General features: G+C 44.5%; 1 protein-coding gene across 1 annotated transcript in view; it reads left to right on the forward strand.

Moving 5' to 3' along the window:
• LOC126269481 (peroxidase-like) overlaps nt 1-25157 on the forward strand; it is a 188311-nt gene that overhangs the window by 64505 nt on the left and 98649 nt on the right. The window lies entirely within an intron of this gene.

Raw genomic sequence — 25157 nt, forward strand, 5'->3', positions numbered from 1 at the left:
GTATGCCGGACCGGGATCTCCTGCTTACTAAGGCAGTTGCGTTAACCCCTGCGCCATCGGCACACAGTGTTCAAAGCAAGTGCAGAGACTGTTTCAACACTCTCTCCGATCAGTCTACATTCCCACTTGTCCCTGTCCATACCCACCATACTCACTAATTTCTAGATTCCCGGCGGAGGTCGAACGACATTGCGCATCCGCATTGAAGGTTGTGGATTCACTGGTTCGAGTCCCCGTCCTGCACACATTTTGACTCGTCCCCGCCGATTCAGCATCAAGTCCTGATGCAGCTGGTACCATCAGTTCCTTCCACTTCTTTCCCTTTCACCCCTCCCCCCCCTCAAACTTCAATTTACGTAGTTTATTATGGACTACGATTGACCGTATTCGAGAGGCCAGTGGAGGTGCAACACGGTGTACGAACCAGCATCGTGTGTGTATAGCCCTGTGAACACGGCTGTTGTCATCCTGAAAAATGGCAGTCAACACGGCATACTATCTACATCAATACTCCACAAACAACGTGACTGTCTTTGGCGGAGTGATCCCTCTTTTCTTGTTACATTCGCAAACAGCGCGTGGGGGTAGTGGTTGTCGATAAACCTCTGTATTAGCTCTAATTTTTCGAATTTTCGCATCGCGAAGGTACAGAATAAAGTTCACTACTTGTCCACTGAGGATGTTGGAATAAACATTCTGGTCTACGTTCACGGTAACCTGAATGAGTGGGCCCACATTTTAGTACGTAAAATACCTCCAAAACATCACAGAAGCACCTACCGACAGGACTAAACACTGTCAGTCCACGGCTCGTGGTCGTGTGGTAGCGTTCTCGCTTCCCGCGCTCGGGTTCCCGGGTTCGATGGCCGGCGGGGTCAGGGATTTTCTCTGCCTCGTGATGACTGGGTGTTGTGTGATGTCCTTAGGTTAGTTAGGTTTAAGTAGTTCTACGTTCTAGGGGACTGATGACCATAGATGTTAAGTCCCATAGTGCTCAGAGCCACTAAACACTGTCAGTTGAACGCCTTATTGAACCGTCGGTGCACCCGATGCCTTACATCATTTGAAAAGAGACTAAATCGCGACTCATCGCACCACACTGCACGCATTCAATCAATTACTGCGCAGTTCCTGTGTTTTTTGGCCCATTGAAGACCTGCAGCTGCATGTACCACAGAGCGAAGGTGTTCTGCGAAGTGCCTTATTACCTGGAGGTTCTCTCGGAATATTCCCTCGGAAACTCATTGAGATGGGCCTGCACTCACTGACACCATCAGTTCCTTTAGGGTTTAAATCTTATTTTCATAGTCCAAGTGCACCACTCGTCTAAGGTTCTTGTCTGTTAAGTTCTTTTTACAACCACTGTTCTTCCGCCACGTTACATGGTTGTGGTTGTGAATGGTCTAATGTACCTTGTAGACATATTGGACAGTCCACGCTCGTACAGCAATAAACTGGGCAATTTCTTCCACGGTGTGATTATGGACACATTCAAACACAACAGCTGTTATGTTCCATTCTGTCAAGTTTCCACGTCGACCCGTCTTACTGTTCTGATACCACACTACTAAGTGCAGCATACATTTTCTTTATTGTTCTTTTACCACCCTCGACCCATATGGGCGGCTCGAGTGGGAGGAGACCATCATCGGTAGAGCAAACCACGCTTCACCCAAACCTTTAAAAATATAAACAAAGACGAACCATATGTGATTAAAAGGTGAAAAGCTTACATACGGTTTTAAAACCTATAAGAAGGGTAAATTCTGTTGCCCTTATAAAAGCATTACATCAGTTGTTTTTCTATATTGTTTAAATTAAAATGTGAAGACTGAAAGATAAAAATAGCATCTAGAAAATTAACACTACGCTGGGATATTGGGAGGAGAAAAGGTGTTATATAGGGTTGTAAGGTGTGGTTCAAAAATATGAGTCCGTTGGGTATGTAACTAAGCAGATGGAGGTAGGTGTTGGGCTGGATGGTGGGAATAAGGACCGAGTGGCACCCACACACCACTTCACTCCCATGATTCATTTGAGCGGTGGGGGGTCAGTTGACCGCCTGGTAACAGCTGTATGCTGCCTCCAGTGCTCCAGAGCGACCTGCGTCCTCTCTTAAGGTGATGAGCACTACATTGTCTGATGAACTTCTTTAGGCTTGCGGATACTACTGCGCCAACATTAGGGCGTCGCACAGACGATTAATGAGAGACATCAGTATTAGCACCCGAGCTATTGGAAAACAAGTAGGATATTTCAAATCAAACAGCAGACCGCGAAGGCATTCATTATCTTTTTTACAATAAATATGCTGCGAAACCGACCATCTCCTACCTTATACTTATAGTTAGTCTCTTGCTCTGCTTTAGCTCTGCGTGGAGGGGAAAACAACGCTTGGCACACCTGTCTGCAAAAGGAGTAAAAGAACGGAAGCACAGAATATCGCTGACGTCCGTCTGTTGCCAGTCCTTGAGCGCTTCCTAAGCTGAAACATTAGGTGTTCCTAGAGCAAAAGAAGCTTATCTCAGCCGGCCGCGGTGGCCAAGCGGTTCTAGGCGCTTCAGTCCGGTGCCACGCGACTGCTACGGTCGCAGGTTCGAATCCTGCCTCGAGTATGGATGTGTGTGATGTCTTTAGGTTAGTTAGGTTTAAGTAGTTCTATGTTCTAGGGAACTGATGACCTCAAATGTTAAGTCCCATAGTGCCCAGAGCCATTTGAACCATTTGAACCAGCTTATCGAATAGAATCAGCACGATTCAACAAAAACCCACACGCGTTAAAGGCAGCTCGTTGTATTCGCGCACCACACCACAGATGCAGACTAACAAGCAGATTCTGCCTTGCTAACTTCCCGAAAGAGCCTCGACACATTACCACATTGTAGACTAACACCAAAGATGCAGTAGTACGAAATATCTTAGCGGATATTCGATGTGCTAGAAGAATCTTCCACTAGCCACAAAACCTTACTCGTTATACTGAACGGAAACTGAAAGTGACAGAGGGCGCTCCTCAATTAGCGTAATGTGGCAGTAGTATCGCGTACACAAGATGGAAAAGGGCAGTGCTTTTGGCGAGCTGTCATTTGTACTCAGGTCATACAAGTGAAAAGGTGTCCGACGTGATTGTGGCCGCACGACGGGAATTAACAGACTCTGAACGTTGAGTAGTAGTTGGAGCTAGAACATGGGACATTCCAGTTCTGAAATCGTTAGGGAATTCAATATTCCGCAAGAGTCCGCTGAGAATACCAAATTTGAAGTGTTACCGCTCACAACAGATAACACAGTGGCCGACGGCCTTCACTAAACGACCGAAAGCAGCGGTGTTTGTGTAGAGTTGTGAGTGCTAACAAAGAAGTAATACTGCGAAGCATAACCACAGGAATCAACGTGGGACGTCCGTCTGTTGCCAGTCCTTTAGCGTTTCCTAAGCTGAAACATTAGTGTTCCTAGAGCAAAAGAAGCTTATCTCATAGTCCTGTAGGACAGCTTGGCGAAATTTGGCGCTAATAGGCTGTGGCAGCATACGACCGACGCTAGTGCATTTGCAACAGTACGACATCGCCTGTAGTGTCTCACTTGGGCTCATGAGAGTACCGATCGAACTCTAGACGTCTGGAAAATGGTAGACTGGCCAGATGAGTTCCAGCTTAAGTTGGTAACAGTTGATGGTAGGGTTCGACTGTCGTGCAGACCCCATGAAGCAATGGACCGAAGTTTTCAACAAGGCACTCCACAAGCTGGTGGTGGCTCCATAATGGTGTGGGCTGTGTTTACATGAATGAACTGGGTCCTCTGGTCCAACTGAACCGATCATCGAATGGAAATGATTATGTTCCGCTACTTCGAGACCATTTTCAACCATTCATGGACTTCATGTTCGAAAACTACGATGGAATTTTTTGGATAACGATGCTTCATGTCACCGGACAACAAATGTTCGCAACTGTTTTGAAGGACACTCTGGACAGTTAGAGCGAATGAATTGGCCATCCGGATCGTCCAACATGAATCCCATCGAGATTTTTGAGACATAAGCGGGAGGTCAGGTCATGCATAAACTCCTGCACCGTCAACACTTTTGCAGTTATGGAAGACTATAAGAGGCAGCGTGACTCAGTATTTCTGCAAGAGACTTCCAACGACTAGTTGAGTCCATGCCACATCGAGGTGCTGCGCCACGTCGGCCAAAAGGAGGCCCGACACGTTGTGAGGAGGTATCCCATGACTTCCGCCAACTCAGTGTAGAAGCTCTAATGTTCTCAACACACGAAGCGATTTCTCAAAAAGGATCTGCAGTACAGTTCGATGATTCACTAACAATGCTGTCGTGTACAAGGAAGATTAGTCATTGGACGGTCGTAAGAGATTGCAGAAAGGCTCGGACAACATTTCTGCATTGTGTACTGGATAAAAGCTAACTTTAAAAGAGAGTATGTGCTACATAATGGATACAATAAAGAGTGGGACTAGGTAGTACTTAACTATAATATTGTGGCGAAGCATCAGGAGCGCCTCGCATCGTTTAAATTAATGGGGGAAATACCAAGAATCGTTCGGAAACGAGACGACCACGTAAAATCATTTTTACAAAGGGTGACTAGAAGACTTAAATGTGTTTGTGGCGTTCTGGGAAAACACATTGTATTTGTAAAAGGAATCGCATACAAGGCATCACTGTAACAAATTATAGAGTACTGCTGCAGTGTTTGTAGATATGACAAAACATCCAAATAGTTCAGAGACATGCTGTTAGGACCATATCAGATCTGTGTAGCCCATACCAGGGTGTACGACGGGTGCGCGTGAAACTTAAACATAAATCTGTTGAAGAGATGCGACTTAATTACAGTGAATATGAGAGCTACGCCGCGCCGTCTGGGGCGTCTTGTCGCGGTCCTCGCGGCTGCTCCCGTCGGAGGTTCGAGTCCTCCCTCGGGCATGGGTGTGCGGGTCGTCTTTAGCGTGAGTTAGATTAAGTAGTGCGTAAGCTTAGGGACCGATGACCTCCGTAGTTTGGTGCCTTAAGACCTCACCACAAATTTCCAAATTACAGCGAACTCTTGTTTGTTAAATTTAGTGAACCGGTGTTCTAAGAGGATTTTTTGATGATTCTGTTCCACCACAGCCATTCCATCGTAGAGATCACGGATTAATATAAGAGAGATTATGTAGTTTATATAGGCATATAGACAACCATTTTTACTTCCCTCAATGAAAAAATGGAATATGAGAGCTTGGTTTCATCAATCTCTAACTATTGCGATTCTAGGATCTACAGAGACCCGGTAGAGATTCAAAAGCACGAAAATAACTTTAAAGAAAAGAAGAAGGACTGAAATTAAGCAAGTTGTGCGCCTTTGTGGTATATAAAGCAAACAGCGCCAACTGTTCCCCACTACAAGTTCCACAACACACGTCAGCGCGCTCCACGATCTTAAGCTACGTTTTCCTAGGTGCGGAAATTAATCGCAGTGTGCTGCGGCATACGTCTGCGTCCTCGGTTGTCCGATGCGGTCGCAAGACTCTGGGTGAAACGTGAAAAATTAAAGTGGTGTTTGTTATAATCTGGGCATTGTACATTATACTACCCTCTGGCGCCTTTTTCAATTCAATGAAAATTTGGTGTTACAGAAGTAGAAAAATATTTAAGCTTTTAAGAAAAGTCGATTTTCCACGCTATATGTAGCACAACAATATAATTTTGTAGTTGCCTTTAGTAGTATATGTCTTTCCGGCCAAAAAAGTCCGTAGTAGTGAAGTAATAAATTAAATTCTCACGTCCGACTTGGAACTTTTAGCAAATCAACATCAGAAGTGTAGTAAGCGACAATATTTTTTCCTTCATTTTTGTATGTGGATTGGGGTGACCGGGGGGGGGGGAGGGGGCGGAAGCGATGAAAGCGAGTATAAGTTTCAGAAAGTGTTAAATTTGTATTCTTATAGTTTGTTGGAAGTCGGTGGGTGCTACAGTTTCTCCTAGACGAGAACAATGTTGTGTGGAGCATTAACACCTCACGAATTCCAGCACACTACGCGGAACATTTTGCTTTGCTCGGAGCAGTGAGGAATGACAGCAGTAGCGGACACAATGAAGGTCAAACATACAGCTCATTGCTCGATTTAAAAAACTTAATTCTGGCACTCTGAAAGTTCATGCAACTTAGGAAAGGGGAAAGCGCAAAGAAGCCAGATGACTGTTCTTAGATCGTGAAGAAGAAGGAGCATGTAACATTTTAGTGACAGAACATATTCTGAACGATAAGGATAAATTTAAGGCATTTTTCATATTTACACCAAACCAGTTTAATTAACTTCTTTCCTGTAACTGAGAGGCGGAACCAATTACACCAGCAGAAAAAATCTATGAGGCACAATAAGGCAAGTTACTCACTAATAAACAATGTTAATATAAGTTTTCAGGTGACGCGACTTGGTGTTGATTGTTATATGAACTGCTGGGCCATTGTTCTGATAGATTAAATGATGATTTGCCGAACGTATAACGAAAGTGTTGACCTTATTGGAGCGTATTGAATTGCTTTCCTTTCGCGCTAACTGAAATGTATATACTTGTAGTTTTTACTGTTTCCGAAGGCAGGGAATGGAACAAAAATATTGAGTCTGTAGTTTGAAATGTATTACAGCAGAATGAAAGAGAATAATACTAGGTGGCATAATATAGAAACCACGTTTCATTTATTGTAGGCAGTGAAGTAGTGGCTTATTGCGGTAATATGTAGGGCCTTGTTGACTGTCAATGCTTGAGATAAAAGCAGGAAGGCAAGATGACAATGTGTGCATGTAGTTTCCGTACCGAAATGTCCAGTTACTGGAATATTCTTGATCTAACCGATCTGTGTTTCCAAGTCCATCACGATGTTGCAAATTTGTTTTTTGGCTTTGGTTTAAATTTTTCGTCTGTTGCTGGATTTGAAGAACACATCAGTTTCGTCCTCAGTTTCAAACTACACTAGCTTGTCGATAAATTTCGAAAAAGTCTGTCGGTTCTGACGTCTTTCTTTAATGAGTTACTGTAGTAAACTGTTCAGTTTTGTGTGTGTGTGTGTGTGTGTGTGTGTGTGTGTGTGTGTGTGTGTGTCTGTGCGAGTCCATGTATGGGCGGACGAGAGCTGTCAGGTTCTCCTCCAATTGAGCAAATCGCTGCGACGTGTGGGAAAGACTCCCCCAGAAGCAGCAAGAGTTTCCCGCAAGCAGAGCCCGCAGCGACACTGTGTTGTTCACACCCTAGGAAAACGGTCTGGTATGTTCGCATTGTTGCCAGTGGGCAGCGTAGTGTCGCATGTATTTGACGCAGCACGTAGAGGGAAATTCCGGCTGCTAGGAAAATTTAGCTTTAGGCACCTGTCTGACGACGTCACGAACCGACCTATGTTTGGGTACGTACTATGAAACGTCCCCTTAGAAAAATTATACACGACTGTGCTTAAACTGACACACAATAGTTTTTTAGCGCAACGCAATCTGACTTTCAATAATCCCTACAAAAGAATGGCCCTGACTAACATTAACCTATACCTTTCACAAATCACTTACCTCACAAAAAATCTTCGTTACTCGAACTACTGCAATACAGCGAGCACCACTACTGCCAGCTAAATAAAAGATTCAAACTACTGAAGGCACTAACTACTGATAGGCATAGTTAGCGAATGAAAGATTTTAATAGAGTACAAACAATGTATTTACCTTAATAGTCATAATATATATATATCAGTTCATGACACCAATTCTTACAAATTTGAAAACTCCGCCATCTCTCTCCCCACGTCCACCACTGCTGGCGGCTCACCTCCAACTGCGCAACGCTACGCGCTGTTAGCATCCAGCCGCCCAACACTACAATGGCAGACAACAATGCAAACTAAACACAGACTGCGCACAGCACAGCCAGTGATTTTTCATACAGAGCGCTAAGCGGCGTCGGCATTACCAATAAAAAAACATAAACAGCCTACTTACAGTACAAACAGGGAGGTTTGCTGAACTTGTATGAAACTGTAACTGTTCTCTGAGTCGTCATAGCTTCTGAAGACGTCTTCAGCAATGGAACAAAAATCACTAAAAACATATATGTACTCGACCTGGACGTGGAACATGGGAAAGTGAGAGAGATGGAAAACAGTTTTCTTTAACCTGACAGGGAAAAATTAACTTTTCCAGTCTGCAATGCCGAACCAAAACATTTTGTGGTTCCCGTTGTAAGATGATGTCGGTCAGTGGAGGATTCGTTCTTCTCTCTGCGCATCAGATGCATCGAGTAGACAGAGGGGTGGGCAGGGACGGGGGACCTAGTGAGGACCGGGAAGACGCAGCTGAGAGCAGCGTTACGAGGCTGTTGGGCGTCGTCGCCAAGGCCGCGGGCCTCGCCTCGGCTCGCCTCGGCTGGCGCTCCATACGCCACGCACTCACTCCGCTTTCCAGTCACACTCGCGTTACATCATTCCCTGCCTGGTCACCCCCTACCAGGAACTGCCGTACGGTGCGATTGTGTCATCAGTAGATCCGCAAGGCTCACCTTACAATGTGGGACATGAAGTCGCCGTTGAGTGGGAAATCCAGTTCCGTGAAGCGTGAGCCACATCTAGTGTTGCCAGACGTCCTGATTTTTAGAGGCGTCATGACTCCTACCTTGTAAACTCTGCGCGAGACACCAAATTTCCCGAATTATCCTCCTGCTGACGGTTCGAAATACCAATGCGTATTCACTTCAAGAATGCTTGAGCACGTTAAAGTTCTGAAACGAGTTTCAGAACGAGGCGATAGCGGTAATCAAAAGCTTTAGAATACGGTGCACCATGAGGTACAGATCACCCAATACACTTAAGGGACGCCTCAGCGAATGCCGAATCTGTACCTTGCGAAAACACTCAACCACTTGGGTTCCATTGGTGGATTATTACCACCAAACCTCTGTTTTCTTATCGCTGAGTGCCTCTCGCACCCTCCCACATATACGTTTCGTACTTTAGTGTAGGTTAAGAAACAAAACACGCAGGATGGTAACTTGTAGTTGTGTGCACAACTTCCGTCGCCGTTCTCAGTTCATTCAGTCAGTGGAAATACAACTGGTTAGTAATTTACAGAATATGTATAGATTTCGAAACACAGTAAATAAAAACAATATAAATGAAACTGCATACTAGTTAGGTGTGTTAAATAAAAGCACTAACAATCCTAAACATCGTCCGGACTTACATTTTAAAGTTTCATGGTTTTCTTAATAAACACAAATCGTGCGATTCTTTATTATGCGTATGTGTTTTCATACTTAACCCTTTAATGTGCCGATTTTTTTATTACGGAGTTTTTGTAAACGAGCATATGAGTCATAGATGTCAGGAAGACTAACTCAAAATCCAATTTCTTTACGAAATATTTATTACTAACCTATAGTTGGTTCTTATGATAAAAATAACATTCCTTTTGAGTAGAATTGCCCCAGGATAACAATTTTGTTCATATCATAAGAAAAAATTCTTTAATGTTGGAAAATGGATGTCCTTTTGCTTCCCGGCTTTTAGATCCTTGTCCCGTTGATTTTTTGAACCACCAGTTCCTAAGTTCCAATTTTCGGCAAACATTAACTAGTACACTATGTAATAAAAAGTATCCGGACACTTGGCTGAAAATGACTTTAAAGTTCGTGGCGGCCTCCATCGCTAATGGTGGAATTCAATATGGTGTTGGCCCACCCTTAGCCTTAACGACAGCTTCCACTCTCGCAGTCATACGTTCAATCAGGTGCTGGAATGTTTATTGGGGAATGGCAGCCCATTCTTCACGGAGTGCAGGTATCGACGACGGTCGGTGAAGCGTAGCACGAAGTCGGCGTTCCAAAACATCCCAAAGGTGTGCTATACGATTCAGGTCATGACTCTGTGCAGGCCAGTCCATTACAGGGATGTTATTGTCGTGTAACCACTCCGCCACAGGTCGTGCATTACGAACGGGTGCTCGATCGTGTTCAAAGATGCAGTCGCCATCGCCGAATTGCTCTTTCAGAATGGGAAGAAAGAAGGTGCTTAAAATAACATTGTAGGTGTGTGTTATGATAGTGCCACCCAAAACAACAAGCGTTGCAAGCCCCATCCATGAAAAACATGACCACACCATAACATCAGCCCCTCCGAATATTACTTGGTACCACACATGCTGCCAGATGACGTTCACCGGGTATTTGCCATACTCACACCCCGCCATCGCATATCCACATTGTGTACCGTGATTCGTCACTCCACACAACATTTTTCTACTGTTCATTTCCAACGTTTACACTCCTTACACCAAGTGAGACGTCTTATGACATTTATCGTCGTGGTGTGTGGGTTATTAGCAGCCGCTCAACCATGAATCCCAAGTTTTCTCATCTCCCGCCTAACTCCCATAGTACTTGCAATGGATCCTAATACAGTTTGGAGTTCCTGTGTGCCGGTCTGGATAGATGTCTGCCTATTACACGTTACGACCCTCCTCAACTATCGGCGGTCTCTGTCAGTCAACAGACGACGACGTCCTGTACGCTTTTGTGCTGTACTTGTCCCTTCTCGTTTCCACTTCACTATCACATCGGAAACAGTCGACCTAGGGACGTTTAGGGGTGTCGAAAACTTGCGTACAGATGAATGACACCCAGTCAACAGGCCAGGTTTGAAGTCCATGAGTTCAGTGGAGCTCCCCATACTGCTCTCTCACGATGTCTAATGACTATTGAGGTCGCTGATATGGAGTACCTGGCAATAGCTGGCAGCACAATGCACCTAAAATGAAAAACGTATATTTTTGGGTGTAAAATTTTGGAAATTTGCGGTAAGGTCTTATGGGACCAAACTGCTGAGGTCATCGGTTCCTAAGCTTACACACTACTTAATGTAACTTAAACTAACTTATGCTTTCGCCGACACACACACACCCATGCCCGAGGAGGACTCGAAACTTTGACGGGGGGAACCGCGTGAACCGTGACAAGATGCCAAAGACTTTTTTTTTTTTGGGGGGGGGGGGGGGGCGTGTCCGGATACCTTTGATCACATAGTGTAGCATTAGGCGTAGCCAGTGATGCCGTCAGTAAAGGTGTTTGACGCACAGCATCCTTCACAGTATGTTATACCACAATGCAGACCAGTGCGATAATACTCATTTTTAGAGTACCACATACACTTCCAGTACTGTCCACAACTGAAAAGAATGCATATTTTCATGAATGCGATTACGTCAACATTCTAACTGTGACTGACTTGATGAGTTTCGAGCGCCATAAATATATTAAATCGTCTCAGCTCCCCCGTGTACTGGTACTTCCGAAATAAAATGGGTCAAATTCTATATTTGTGTGTATTTGGCATCAGCAGCTGCTGTATGAATATTTCATTAACACTGGTACAGTGTATGCAATTACTGAAATGCGTTCTTCCCTCACGATACACAATCCTTTTATTCAATTAAAATATCACGAATGTGAGGGTTTTCTCACCCGTCTCTTGCTTACAATTTGCGTGTGACGTGTGTTTGCACATTACTCTACACCTTCCTTCTTTTTCGCTGGTGCTGTACACAAAAAATTATAGGAACTGAGAGGTCATAAACAGCGAACAATGAAACAACAACGCTGACAACGAATTCTACTTATTGGGCAATGTTTTCCGAACGCCATCCATGTTCTACATCTACATCTACATGGATACTCTGCAAATCACATATAAGGGCCTGGCAGAGGGTTCATCCAACCACCTTCACAATTCTCTATTATTCCAATCTCTTATAGCGCACGGAAAGAATGACACCTATATCTTTCCGTACGAGCTCTCCTATCCCGTATTTTATCGTAGTGATCGTTCCTCCTTATATAGGACGGTGTCAGCAAAATATTTTGTCAACAAAATATTTTGGCATTCGGAGGAGGAAGTTGGTGATTGGAATTTCGTGTGAAGATTCCTTCGGAACAAAAGCGCCTTTCTTTTAATGATTTCCAGCCCAAATCCTGTATCATTTCTGTGACACTCTCTCCCATTTTTCGCGATAATACAAAACGTGCAGCCTTTCTTTGAATTTTTTCGATGTACTCCGTCAGTCCTATCTGGTAAGGATCCCACACCGTGCAGTAGAATTCTAAAGGGGACGGAAAAGCGTAGTGTAGGCATCTCCTTAGTAGGTCTATTACATTTTGTAAGTGTCCTGCCAATAAAACGCAGTCTTTGGTTAGCCTTCCCCACAACATTTTCTATGTGTTCTTTACAATTTAAGTTGTTCGTAATTACAATACCTAGGTACTTAGTCGAATTTACGGCTTTTCGATTAGACTGATTTATCGTGTAACCGAAGTCTAACGAGTTCCTTTTAGCGCTCATGTGGATGACCTCACACTTTTCGTTATTTAGAGTCAACTGCCACTTTTCGCCCAAACAGATATTTTTTCTAAATCATTTTGCAATTTGTTTTGATCTTCTGATGACTTAATTAGTCGATAAACGACAGAGTCACCTGAAAACAACCGAAGACGACTGGTCTTATTGTCTCCCAAATCGTTTATATAGATAAGGAACAGCAAAGGGCTTATAACACTACCTTGGGGAATGCGAGAAATCACTCCTGTTTTACTCGATGACTTTTTGTCAATGTTAAAAGAGAATTAAATTACTTGAAGGAATACAGCAACCAGTCACAGTTTACACAGCTTTATTTACGCCAAGCTTGCTGTAATTCTTATAATTATTAGTAACTCTTATCTAATGTATTTCATTTATAGGCTTTCATTTCAGTTCCTTACTCCTGGCGCAGCATCTGAAGTTACTTTCCACATGAAGGTTCAGTTTATAAATTAATTCTACATCTCTTTGTTAATAGTACAATACATTCAATTATCGCCTGTCTAAAGCCTTGAAAAATTGCTTACTATTGTGAGCGTATGGGTGCTATTCTGTCATTCTGTGCAACAGATTAATCTGAGATGTACCCTTTACCCTGTGGCTCCTGCAAGATGCAATTTCCACCCACACACTACTACAGAAGTCAGTCAGACGCTCCTAACGTTCTAAAGAGATATGCCTGAAAAAGTTTCAGTAATAAATATCTTCTGGAGTCGTCCGCTGTAAGGAAATGACACAAAAATTCACAAAATTTCTTACGTAACTATTGGGAAACTTGGGTACTGAAGTAGTGCTAGTTAGTGTAAGAAAAACATGAAACTAACGAAAATTATTGTTTATTTTGCAAAAATTCTGAGAAATCACAATGGCACTTTTAGTTATGAACTGAACGAGTTATTTCCGGGTTCTTTTCGGAATTTGAAGTTACCTCTTAAGGATAGGATTCGCTAATGAAATTTCTATACAAGGTTTAAGACTGATATTGACTTGGCAGAATGGCTGAGAGCCGCACCTACTCAACTTGAATAATTAGCCATTAGAATGTTGCTGGGTACAGTCGAGGCTGTAGCATGTGAAATGCCTTGAAGTGTACTGTTGTGGAGGAAATATGGGGCTCGCAAGAGCTGTAGTGCACAATACTGTAAGCTGCGATGGCTGCTGTCTGCGCTGCTCGCTGCTGACAAATAAGATAACTCTCGTTCGATCTGGATTGACCTTCGCCAATCAAACTCTCCCTACGCCTTGATGAAGTCAAGGACTTCTATTCGCCCCTGATCGAACTATTGGCGTGGTACACTGGTCAGATAACAAGTCCACCGCGATGCCACTCAAAAATTCGCTCACAGGCGTTTAATTATAACTCTGTCCATTCACACTGCACAATAAGTGTGGCTGCCAACACTGTGAACAACGCTCAATCGCAAGGACTCAGTATAGAGTCGCACTCCGATTCGCTCTCGACAGAGGTGTTCTCCCAGAACTTGTTCCTAGCTCTTTGAGTACATGTACGAGGGCAGACGCTCTCGTTACGTGTTCTCGCTCCAAGAGCGGCAATGGTACGGCCCCTCTCCACGTCAGAAGTGAACGGGTCTTTCGGTCTCTTCCATTACTCCTTCACCTCAAGGCGTCAGGAATATTGTGTGCCAATCAGCATTGCTCTTCTAAAATGGGATAATGATGTTTCGTATAAGGCGACCGATCCGGGAATCTGTAGCATCGGCGTTTGGCGTGTGCTGTCTCCCTGTGAAAACATCTGAATCTGTGTGCTGTGTTTGTAAAGAATGTGTAGGCTGGGTGCTCCCACACGATGTAGGGGAATTTGCTTTTAAGCCGAACATGGGGTTGTTCTTCCTTTCACTCGGGCAAACACTGTCTGCTGTATGGGCAGTCACTAGCCGACGTAGATAGGTTGTCTCGTCCTCTGAAGGGACCGGCCTCCTGGCATGCAGTTGCCTCTCCCGAACTAAAACCCCCTGCGACCGTCGTGTCTTGAATGTTTGTGTGTACGCCAGCCTCAAGTATTTCAATCACGGTGCGCACTTGCCATTTACTAGTTATTTGCATTTCGTTTACATGAATTCATACAACACTGACTTTATCTTATCGAGTTTGGGTTCGAATGAAGCTTCTTGATGTGCGGAATATGATTGTGAAGGTTGAATATGTAAGCAATGAAAGTCAGGAGACCACGATGTCTTACACTATTACGCTGACATTACAATGTACCTGACCCTAAGGAAAGCAGTTAGGCTCCGTAACTGGTTTATAATGGAGTAGCTGATACCAACATCGAATGAGGGATCTCCCAAGTAAGAGTGAAGTATCCAGCAACCCAGAGGCTGTTTTGTACCTCACTTTGCTTCGTTAGTTCTTGTTCTACTGAAGTTGATTTGCTCGTGCATTTCTCCAAACTAGGCATCAGTCCACTCTGGCAGTTACAGGTGGGCCTACAGAAATCCGTCCCACATCGCCCTGTTTTCATGTACATGGAGCATTGCCTGAGAAGCGAGACAAATAACCCTACAGCAAAAGTACTGGAACCAAGTGTGCATGAAACCTACTTCTTTGAGTTAGTAGTCTGACACATTGCGAGCTACTATCAGAGCAAAACAGGCTACATTACGAGCAGAGTCTCACTGGTCTAACACTACTGTAACACTTCCGTCATTTTCAATAAATCAGGTTATTAAATTAAATGATGTAAAAGACTATTTATTTTAAAAAGATGCGCAACCCTCTTGTACCAATTAATTTTACGTCTAAATTATTGCCGTCAGTGCAGTACCTACACCTGTTCCCTTTCCAGAATGTGTAGTGCAACTGCGGTGTTTAACTCATGGTAAACTGACGTTTTAGATAGCATACAGGCTGCTGATAGAAGTAAATTAGCAAAAACGTTCTCTGTCAGAGTCTACATCAACACACTCTTTGAAGCCAACATGAGAACGATCTGCTCAAATGGCTCTGAGCACTATGGGACTTAACATCTGAGGTCTTCGATCCCTTGACTTAGAACTACTTAAACCTAACTAACCCAAGACCATCACACACATCCATGCCCGAGGCAGGATTCGAACCTGCGACCGTAGCAGCCGCGTGGTTCCGGACTGAAGCGCCTACAAGCTCTCGACCATAGCCGCCGGCAGAACGATCTGCCGAGCGTTTTGTGTCGAGGGCTGTTTTCCAGGTCGACATCATGTTTCTTCATGAGAATGGAGTATACACTGCACAAGTGTTCGTGGAAGATTACAACAACTCACCCAGCCTCCCGTAGGTGTGTTCACAGCTGTTAAATAATTTAGAAAGAGCATATTTCTGCTTTGGCAGGCACAGCGTGTTTGTATGGACTGAGCTAAGACAGACTGTTATGACAGTTAGATATGTTTTACATTCGATAGCTCATATACGATTGATCCATTGATGCACCATGTTTTTCTCCTTGAAGATGATTGTAACAATGGAAACCGGCAGAGAATAAGTATAAAACTGTACAGCTGATGGCACAAATACGTTTTTTCCAAACAATTCAGTCAGCAGAGATTGAGACGAGGATCTTTGGTTTCCCTTTCAATGAATCATTTATGCGTGGATCCCGCTGTGGGTTTCGTTCTAGCGCTACCTATCTGTCACATTTCGAACTTCACAGGCAGTCTTTAGTCAACTACATAAGACTACAAGACTACCATTGCTCAGAGAAGTGTATAGTGAGTTGTCATACAGCAGTAAATTGAGATAGCAGAGTGGACAAGAAAAACAATACCTAATTTTAGACTGTTTTAGGTAACCTGCTGTACGCCATATACGCCTTATCAGAAAGTGAAGGTACTGTACGGTGAGCTCATGGATAGTATCCAAGTAAAAAAAGTATTTCAGCGATCAGGTCTAGAAAAGAGGGGAAAGCTGACTGGTCGCCGTGCCGTCTTCTGCCAAACAGCGTAATTTTGGCGTGGTATGAAATACCGTGGCTCAGATGATAGAGAGATCCGATTGGAGAAGAAAGCTCCGAATAAAAGCCTGAGCTCAGCTCCAGTAATTTGGGAGTTCCCACTCTGAGATCGATGACCGAGCCCTTCTTGCGAAAGTATCTTGTCGCTGTTTCTTATCTGGAGAGAACAGGGAAGACATCAGACAGGGTAATGTGCCCCAGCATCTGGTAGCAAGGTAGTAAGTTAGTTGCATTGCAAACCTTTCCAAAATATGTCATCGAGCGATTATACAGAACGTCTCATGTTGAATCGTGTGAAAGATGTGGACGTTATGCTGGGAGATGCCCTCGAAGCAAGCAAACCATGCGTCGCTGTTGTGTTTCGCCCTTTACGTTACTTCGTTCCATATTAATTTCTGACAAAACATATACTTCGCAGACACTCAGTACCTTTATCCACAGAATGTAGATATCTGACCATCAAACAAAAGTTCGAGACCGCAAATGCCAAAGCATGATGAGCACAGTTTAGGCTCTTATGTACGTATTTCCATACAAACCACCCTACATCGTAAAGTTAACTTTCATATTAATTGCGTACGAGCTGAACTCATAATCATTTCGAGACACTAGAGGTTCTCCAATAAATCAAATAACATTTACGTTTTCTTTTCTTGCGTTATGCAAACGCCTTGCAATCACTATAATACAATAATTTTTCGAGCGTTTTTTATGTATTGCGCAGGCTTTCCGATAACTGACAGTACTCTAGGGTCTTAACAAAATAGAACATAACCGAAAAATCCTCCGATAACGAGAACGAAGTGTTCCCGGTCGACTATAATTCACCATTGAATTCCCTGCCGCGACTGAACTGGGTTCTGATGTAACGAAGAGGTCGTGAAACAGCGTTTTTAGTAGTGGATTTACTTCCAGCGGGAAGCCAGACGCGGTTACAGGAAAACGGCTGTTGGACAGAGTCATACTACCGCGACGTCTGTAAATGGCGAGCCTTCTTGATTACCCGACCACCGGTACAGCTGACAGGTAATTTACGAGCCAGAAACTCGTTCCACAGCTCCCCATTACGTGGCATTACTTTGCGCTCTTCTTGTGTGACTCTCTGCTCACGGCATTTGATCCACCGCCTGGCATCTGGCAGTAATTAGTCCTTTGCCGAAGGTCTAGGCGCTTCTGTAGGAAACAAAAAATTTTCTGAGCAACGTCTCAGCAAGATTACTAGACCACTGCAAGTTACATGTTCCATTCAGGAACTACGTAGGCTACACGTGGTTTAATGCCGCCAAAGGGCGCAACTCCAATTTGTTCATATTCATTTAATAGTAATACTCACTACCGATTGCGAATAGGGAATATTTTTGTTTTTTTACAGTTCATAAATAACTATTTTCGGCTAGGTGTCTTCATCAGACCTGTCAAAATGAAATTAATTTTACTGTTACAGTCTGAGATTTAAAAAATGATATAATGGCTCTAAGCACTATGGGACTTAACATCTGAGGTCATTAGTTCCCGATACTTAGAACTACTTACACCTAACTAATCTAAGGACATCTTACACATCCATGCCCGAGGCAGGATTCGAACCTGTGATCGTAGCAGCACCGCGGTTCCGGACTGAAGCGCCTGAGATAAAATATTGGTAAAATATACAAAAATGGCGTTGAATATCATAGCATCTCTGTGCCATCTATCTGATACAAAGTATCCATTAGATGAAGACGCCATCAGACAGATAGTGGATTACGGCAGAAACTACTCATTTGTGAAGTCTAAGAAACAAATGCGTTGTAGTAAAAATGGCGCCTTGTTTTTGTTCCGATACTCGACCTGAAGACTGGATTGACACAGCTCACCGCGGCAGTCTATCTTGTGCCAGCTTCTTCATCTCTGCACAAGTATTGTGAGCTAGTTCTACTTGAAACTGCTTACCGCAATCGAACGTTGGTCTCCCTCTGCAATTTTTGCGCTACACACATTACTAAACTGCCGATTTCTTGCTGCCTCAGGATGTACCCTATCGACCGATACCTTCTTTTACGCAACTTGCATCACAAATTTCTGGTATCTTGATCTTTTATCCATTCAGTACATCTTCGTCATTTATTTGATCCACCCATCTAATCTTTAGCATTCTCCTATAACTGTGGATTTTGAACGTTTGTTTTCTTTTATCGTTTGCACCGTTCATCGTTCACGTTCCACTCCCGTACTAACTACACGCCAGAAAACTTTTGTCAGCAAACACTTGCTAATACCGTTTGTATCATATGTGGAAACATTTCTCTTTCCTAGCATTGCCAGTCTACATTTCAATCATCTCTACTTTGACCATTGTCAGTTGTTTTGCTGCCAAAAGTAGAAAACATAAAATGGTTCAAATCTCTCTGACCACTATGGGACTTATCTTCTGAGGTCATTAGTGCCCTAGAACTTACAACTACTTAAATCTAACCAACCTAAGAACATCATGCACATCCATGCCCGAGACAGGATTCGAACCTGTGGCCGTAGCGGTCGCGGGGTTCCAGACTGTAGCGCCTGGAGCCGCTCAGCCACACCGGCCGGCTAGAAAACGTATCCTTTTAGAAACCACCATCTGTAAAGCCAATGCACAGGAATAAGGCTAATTACTCAGGCGTTTGCACTGGATTTAAGTCTGTCTCTCCTGCCTACGCAGAACTGTAGCCGCTATGCAGATATATGTATTGAACTATTCCGCATTTATTATAATATCTCGGATAGCAAATTATGAGCGACCCATTGCTATCTGTATTGGTCTTTCATGCTGTATATACAATGATGGGAACCCCAAGACCAAGAAGGAGATGTGGGACATAAACGGAAATTTCTACCTAATGAGTTGACGTTCGTTAATAATTCCTTTAAGACGACGAAGAAGCTGTTATCAACAGTTCACTGAGTTTGAACGAGGTCATGTAGTAAGACTACAAGAAGCTGGATGTTCCTTTCGCGATACTGCACAAAGACTTGGCAGAAATTTAGCCACTGAACGTAATTGCTGGCAGCGGTGGTCAAGTGAGGGTACAGTCACAAGAAGCCCGGGTTCCGGATAGACAGGGGGCACTACCGAGAGGGAAGACTGTCGTATTCGGCCCTTGGCGGTGACACATCACACTGCATGTGCAGCAGCATTTCGAACAAGAGGGACTGTTACAAATCGGCTAGTTTAAGGACAGCTCCGAGCCAAATGTCCTTAGCGTGCATTCCACTGATCCAAACGGCCGCAATTTTCGACTACAGTAGTGTCAAGCGAGAGCTCACTGGAAGGCAGAATGGAGGTCTGCTATGTTTTCTGATGTAAGCTGGTTCTGCCGCTGTGCCAGCGATGGCCGTGTGTTGTTTAGGAGGAGGCCAGGTGAGCGCCTGCAAGCAACCTGTCTGGACCTACACTTGGCGTCATGATCTGGGATGCGATTTCTTATGACAACAGGAGCAATCTCGTAGTTATCCGGCGCACCCTGATTGCAAATTTCTTTGTCAGTCTGGTGATTCGACATGTTGGGCTGCCATTCGTGAACAGCAGTCCAGGCGATGTCTTGCAACAGGATAAGGCTCGCCCACATACCGCTGTTGTAACCCAACATGCTCTCAGAGGGCCTGTTGGATCAGCAGATCCATCTTCAGTCGAGCGCTTATGGGACACCATCGAACGACAGCTCCAGCATTATCCAGAAACAGCATTAACCGTCCCTGTTCTGATCGAACAAGTGCAACAGGAATAGAACTCTATCGCACAAACCGACATCCGGCATATCTATGCCAGAATTTAAGCACATTTGCACGCTTGTGTTCAACATTTTGGCCGTTACACCGGTTACGAGGTGCATTCAAATTCTAAGGCCTCCGATTTTTTTTTCTCCGGATTGGCCGCGTTCATTGTCAATACGCCCCAGAGATGGCAGCACCGTACGGCAGATGGAATTTTACCTCCAGCGGCGAGAATGAGAACTGTTTTAAATACTTAAAATGGCGATGTTTTCCTTACTTGAACAGCGTACAATCATTCGTTTTCTGAATTTGCGTGGTGTGAAACCAATTGAAATTCATCGACAGTTGAAGAAGACATGTGGTGATGGAGTTATGGATCTGTCGAAAGTGCGTTCGTGGGTGCGACAGTTTAATGAAGGCAGAACATCGTGTGACAACAAACCGAAACAACCTCGGGCTTGCACAAGCCGGTCTGACGACATGATCGAGAAAGTGGAGAGAATTGTTTTGGGGGACCGCCGAATGACTATTGAACAGATCGCCTCCAGAGTTGGCATTTCTGTGGGTTCTGTGCACACAATCCTGCATAATGACCTGAAAATGCGAAAAGTGTCATCCAGGTGGGTGCCACGAATGCTGACGGACGACCACATGGCTGCCCGTGTGCCACGTTGCCAAGCAATGTTGACGCGCGACGACAGCTTGAATGGGACTTTCTTTTCGTCGGTTGTGACAATGGATGAGCCGTGGATGTCATTTTTCAATCCAGAAACAAAGCGCCAGTCAGCTCAATGGAAGCACACAGATTCACCGCCACAAAAAAAATTTCGGGTAACCGCCAGTGCTGAAAAAATTGATGGTGTCCATGTTCTGGGGCAGCGAGGGCGTAATCCTTACCCATCGCATTCCAAAGGGTACCACGGTGACAGGTGCATCCTATGAAATTGTTTTGAAGAACAAATTCCTTCGTGCACTGCAACAAAAACGTCCGGGAAGGGCTGCGCGCGTGCTGTTTCACCAAGACAACGCACCCGCACATCGAGCTAACGTTAAGCAACAGTTTCTTCGTGATAACCACTTTGAAGTGATTCCTCATGCTCCCTACACACCTGACCTGGCTCCTAGTGACTTTTGGCTTTTTCCAACAATGATAGACGCTCTCCGTGGTCGCACATTCACCAGCCGTGCTGCAATGGCCTCAGCGATTTTCCAGTGGTCAAAACAGACTCCAAAAGAAGCCTTCGCCGGTGCCATGGAATCATGGCGTCTGCGTTGTGAAGAATGTGTACGTCTGCATGGCGATTTCGTCGAGAAGTAACGCCAGTTTCATCGATTTCGGGTGAGTAGTTAATTGGAAAAAAAGTCGGAGGCCTTAGAACTTGAATGCACCTCGTATTATTGTACCAGTGTTTCACATTTCCAATGGCTTACCACGCGCTCACATTAATCTGCGATCTTGCAATGTTATTCACTTAAATATGTTACACAGACAGATGTATTCGCGGAATTTCAGTACTCTACATTAGTTGTTGAGTCGCATTCGATACACTGAGATAGGGAACCAGTAGTCGGAAATCTATGTTTATTGTGTTGTGGACATATGCAGCGTACACTGCATAACAGCAACGTCGCTCATAGTAATTGCTGGAAATGACGAAAACCAGTGTCATTGCGTGCATGGCGAGGGCGCATGAAGTTATGCCGCTCTCTCTCAAAGATGCATGTCTGCCTGCTCTCGTGACGAGTAACGTTCCGTGCTTTACTACGTGTCATGCACTGTACACAGTAGTAACACGACTTACCGTGGACATCTCACAAGCTGTCTGATGTTGTGGACAACTGACACTGAGGGTAGTGGTGTGCATGCGCCACAGGTTACTGCGCCGTTGCGATGCACGCGGTTGCCACATGACGCACGTACTATGAGATATGAGCAAAGTTGTGTGCAGTATGTCTGTTTGCTGGTCAGGGTTGTACGCTATTTGTTAGCCGATGCCTGTTCCAGTGTACAACAGACACCCGGGATCTTTGCAAGAGTGCGGCATAACTGCATACGTCGTTGCAATACATGCAATGAGACTGGCGGTCTTCGCTTTGAGCAAGCGCTGTGAGTTTCGTTGTTTTTTTTGCGGTGTACGCTGTGTATGGCCATAGACCAATAAATATTCATTTGCGATCATTCCCCATCTCAGTAAAATCGGTTCTGGACGCACTATCACCTGTTTCAATTTGAACCAAGAGGTTTAAGACACTCTGCATGGATAGTCATTTTACCTTCGCTCAGTGTGCGAAAGGAATGCGAAAGAAAATTGACAATATTGGTGCTAGGTACTCTCCATTGGCTTGGAGAGTATATATGTAGATGCAAAGTACATCATTAAGAGACACTAGAAAGAACAGGAGAGGCTAGCAGCTTAAGGATAACCGTTAGCAAAAGAAAAGGTAAGTTAATAGAGTATTCGGTAATGTATCCAGGAATGGGTAACCTGGAAGTGGAAGCAACGATAAAGGGGGAACCGTAGAAGTACACAATGGTTAGAGCATTAATAATAGCTACTGGTTCGCTCTACCAACAATACGGTTCGGTAGTTTTGGTACACTAGACAAATGACGTAGTAAATGATAAGGTTGCCGGTGGAATTGGTAGGGAACGAAACATAAATGAATGTGTAATAGAGAAAATGGGAGCCGACGACATCTTTTTGTTTTTTATTTGTTTGGTTATTTGTTTTGCATATCATTCAGACCGCAAATCATTCAGTTTCAGTCCATTGTGTATTTCATATCCTTACAGAATACAAATTTCATTTTATAAGTAATAAAAATTATTGATCGCGTAACTTCTGTGCTTTTATGTAACCAATGCAATTACATTTCAGGCAATGTAGTTTACATGCACAAACATAAAAAAATATATACACTCCTGGAAATTGAAATAAGAACACCGTGAATTCATTGTCCCAGGAAGGGGAAACTTTATTGACACATTCCTGGGGTCAGATACATCACATGATCACACTGACAGAACCATAGGCACATAGACACAGGCAACAGAGCATGCACAATGTCGGCACTAGTACAGTGAATATCCACATTTCGCAGCAATGCAGGCTGCTATTCTCCCATGGAGACGATCGTAGAGATGCTGGATGTAGTCCTGTGGAACGGCTTACTATGCCATTTCCACCTGGCGCCTCAGTTGGACCAGCGTTCGTGCTGGACGTGCAGACCGCGTAAGACGACGCTTCATCCAGTCCCAAACATGCTCAATGGGGGACAGATCCGGAGATCTTGCTGGCCAAGGTAGTTGGCTTACACCTTCTAGAGCACGTTGGGTGGCACGGGATACATGCGGACGTGCATTGTCCTGTTGGAACACCAAGTTCCCTTGCCGGTCTAGGAATGGTAGAACTATAGGTTCGATGACGGTTTGGATGTACCATGCACTATTCAGTGTCCCCTCGACGATCACCAGAGGTGTACGGCCAGTGTAGGAGATCGCTCCCCACACCATGAACCGGGTGTTGGCCCTGTGTGCCTCGGTCGTATGCAGTCCTGATTGTGGCGCTCACCTGCACGGCGCCAAACACGCATACGACTATCATTGGCACCAAGGCAGAAGCGACTCTCATCGCTGAAGACGACACGTCTCCATTCGTCCCTCCATTCACACCTGTCGCGACACCACTGGAGGCGGGCTGCACGATGTTGGGGCGTGAGCGGAAGACGGCCTAACGGTGTGCGGGACCGTAGCCCAGCTTCATGGAGACGGTTGCGAATGGTCCTCGCCGATACCCCAGGAGCAACAGTGTCCCTAATTTGCTGGGAAGTGGCGGTGCGGTCCCCTACGGCACTGCGTAGGATCCTACGGTCTTGGCGTGCATCCGTGCGTCGCTGCGGTCCGGTCCCAGGTCGATGGGCACGTGCATCTTCCGCCGACCACTGGCGACAACATCGATGTACTGTGGAGACCTCACGCCCCACGTGTTGAGCAATTCGGCGGTACGTCCACCCGGCCTCCCGCATGCCCACTATACGCCCTCGCTCAAAGTCCGTCAACTGCACATACGGTTCACGTCCACGCTGTCGCGGCATGCTACCAGTGTTAAAGACTGCGATGGAGCTCCGTATGCCACGGCAAACTGGCTGACACTGACGGCGGCGGTGCACAAATGCTGCGCAGCTAGCGCCATTCGACGGCCAACACCGCGGTTCCTGGTGTGTCCGCTGTGCCGTGCGTGTGATCATTGCTTGTACAGCCCTCTCGCAGTGTCCGGAGCAAGTATGGTGGGTCTGACACACCGGTGTCAATGTGTTCTTTTTTCCATTTCCAGGAGTGTATTATTATTATTGTTATTTTCTACTCAACAGGACTTTCTTCACCACGATTAAAGGCAAGAGTTTTCTGTTATTACTGATAAATGGGAAAGTCATTTATGAATAACAAAAATATGTTTTATATAAAGCCGATGAAGTATTAAAGCGATGTTTGATGTATTTTTCTTTTGCGGTTTTTTAATTTTACCCTTTTGTTGACGAAACTGCGTTTCCCACCGCTCCATGATGAATCTTTATTGTTTGCTTTATTTTTGTTACATCATATTAAGTTTTTGAATAAAACCTGAGCTACATATTGACAATTTCAGTTTTGCTATAAATACTCGTAATGTTTATTCGTAAGTAACAGAGAAGATGATAAGTATTTAGAACAAAAATGTTCTTTAGGTTACCTAGCCCTTTATATATCTTCACTCAGTTTCTAGACGGCTCACCATTTCCGGTTTTTAAGGGAACCTAGTAAGTCACTGATCGTATACGCAAATCGTTATGAAGTAACGCCCGATAGATATGCAAGACAGCTAACTTACAGGAGACGTTAATTGACCAAAATTACTAAGCAAACTACCGTAGTCTGCGCTTACTTATGGTAGTCAATGATATCCTACGGTAGTTTTACAACCCTAATTATAACTTATCGAAGAATCTGTAGCGACGAAAGGAGAAGGACGGGAGGATGCGTGAGAAAAAAATAAAGGAGTTGGAGGGCTGGAGCAGCAGCTCTCATCACACAGCTGCACGTGGTGTGTGGG

Source organism: Schistocerca gregaria, chromosome 1 (genome assembly GCF_023897955.1).
Source record: "Schistocerca gregaria isolate iqSchGreg1 chromosome 1, iqSchGreg1.2, whole genome shotgun sequence".
Lineage (NCBI taxonomy): Eukaryota > Metazoa > Arthropoda > Insecta > Orthoptera > Acrididae > Schistocerca > Schistocerca gregaria.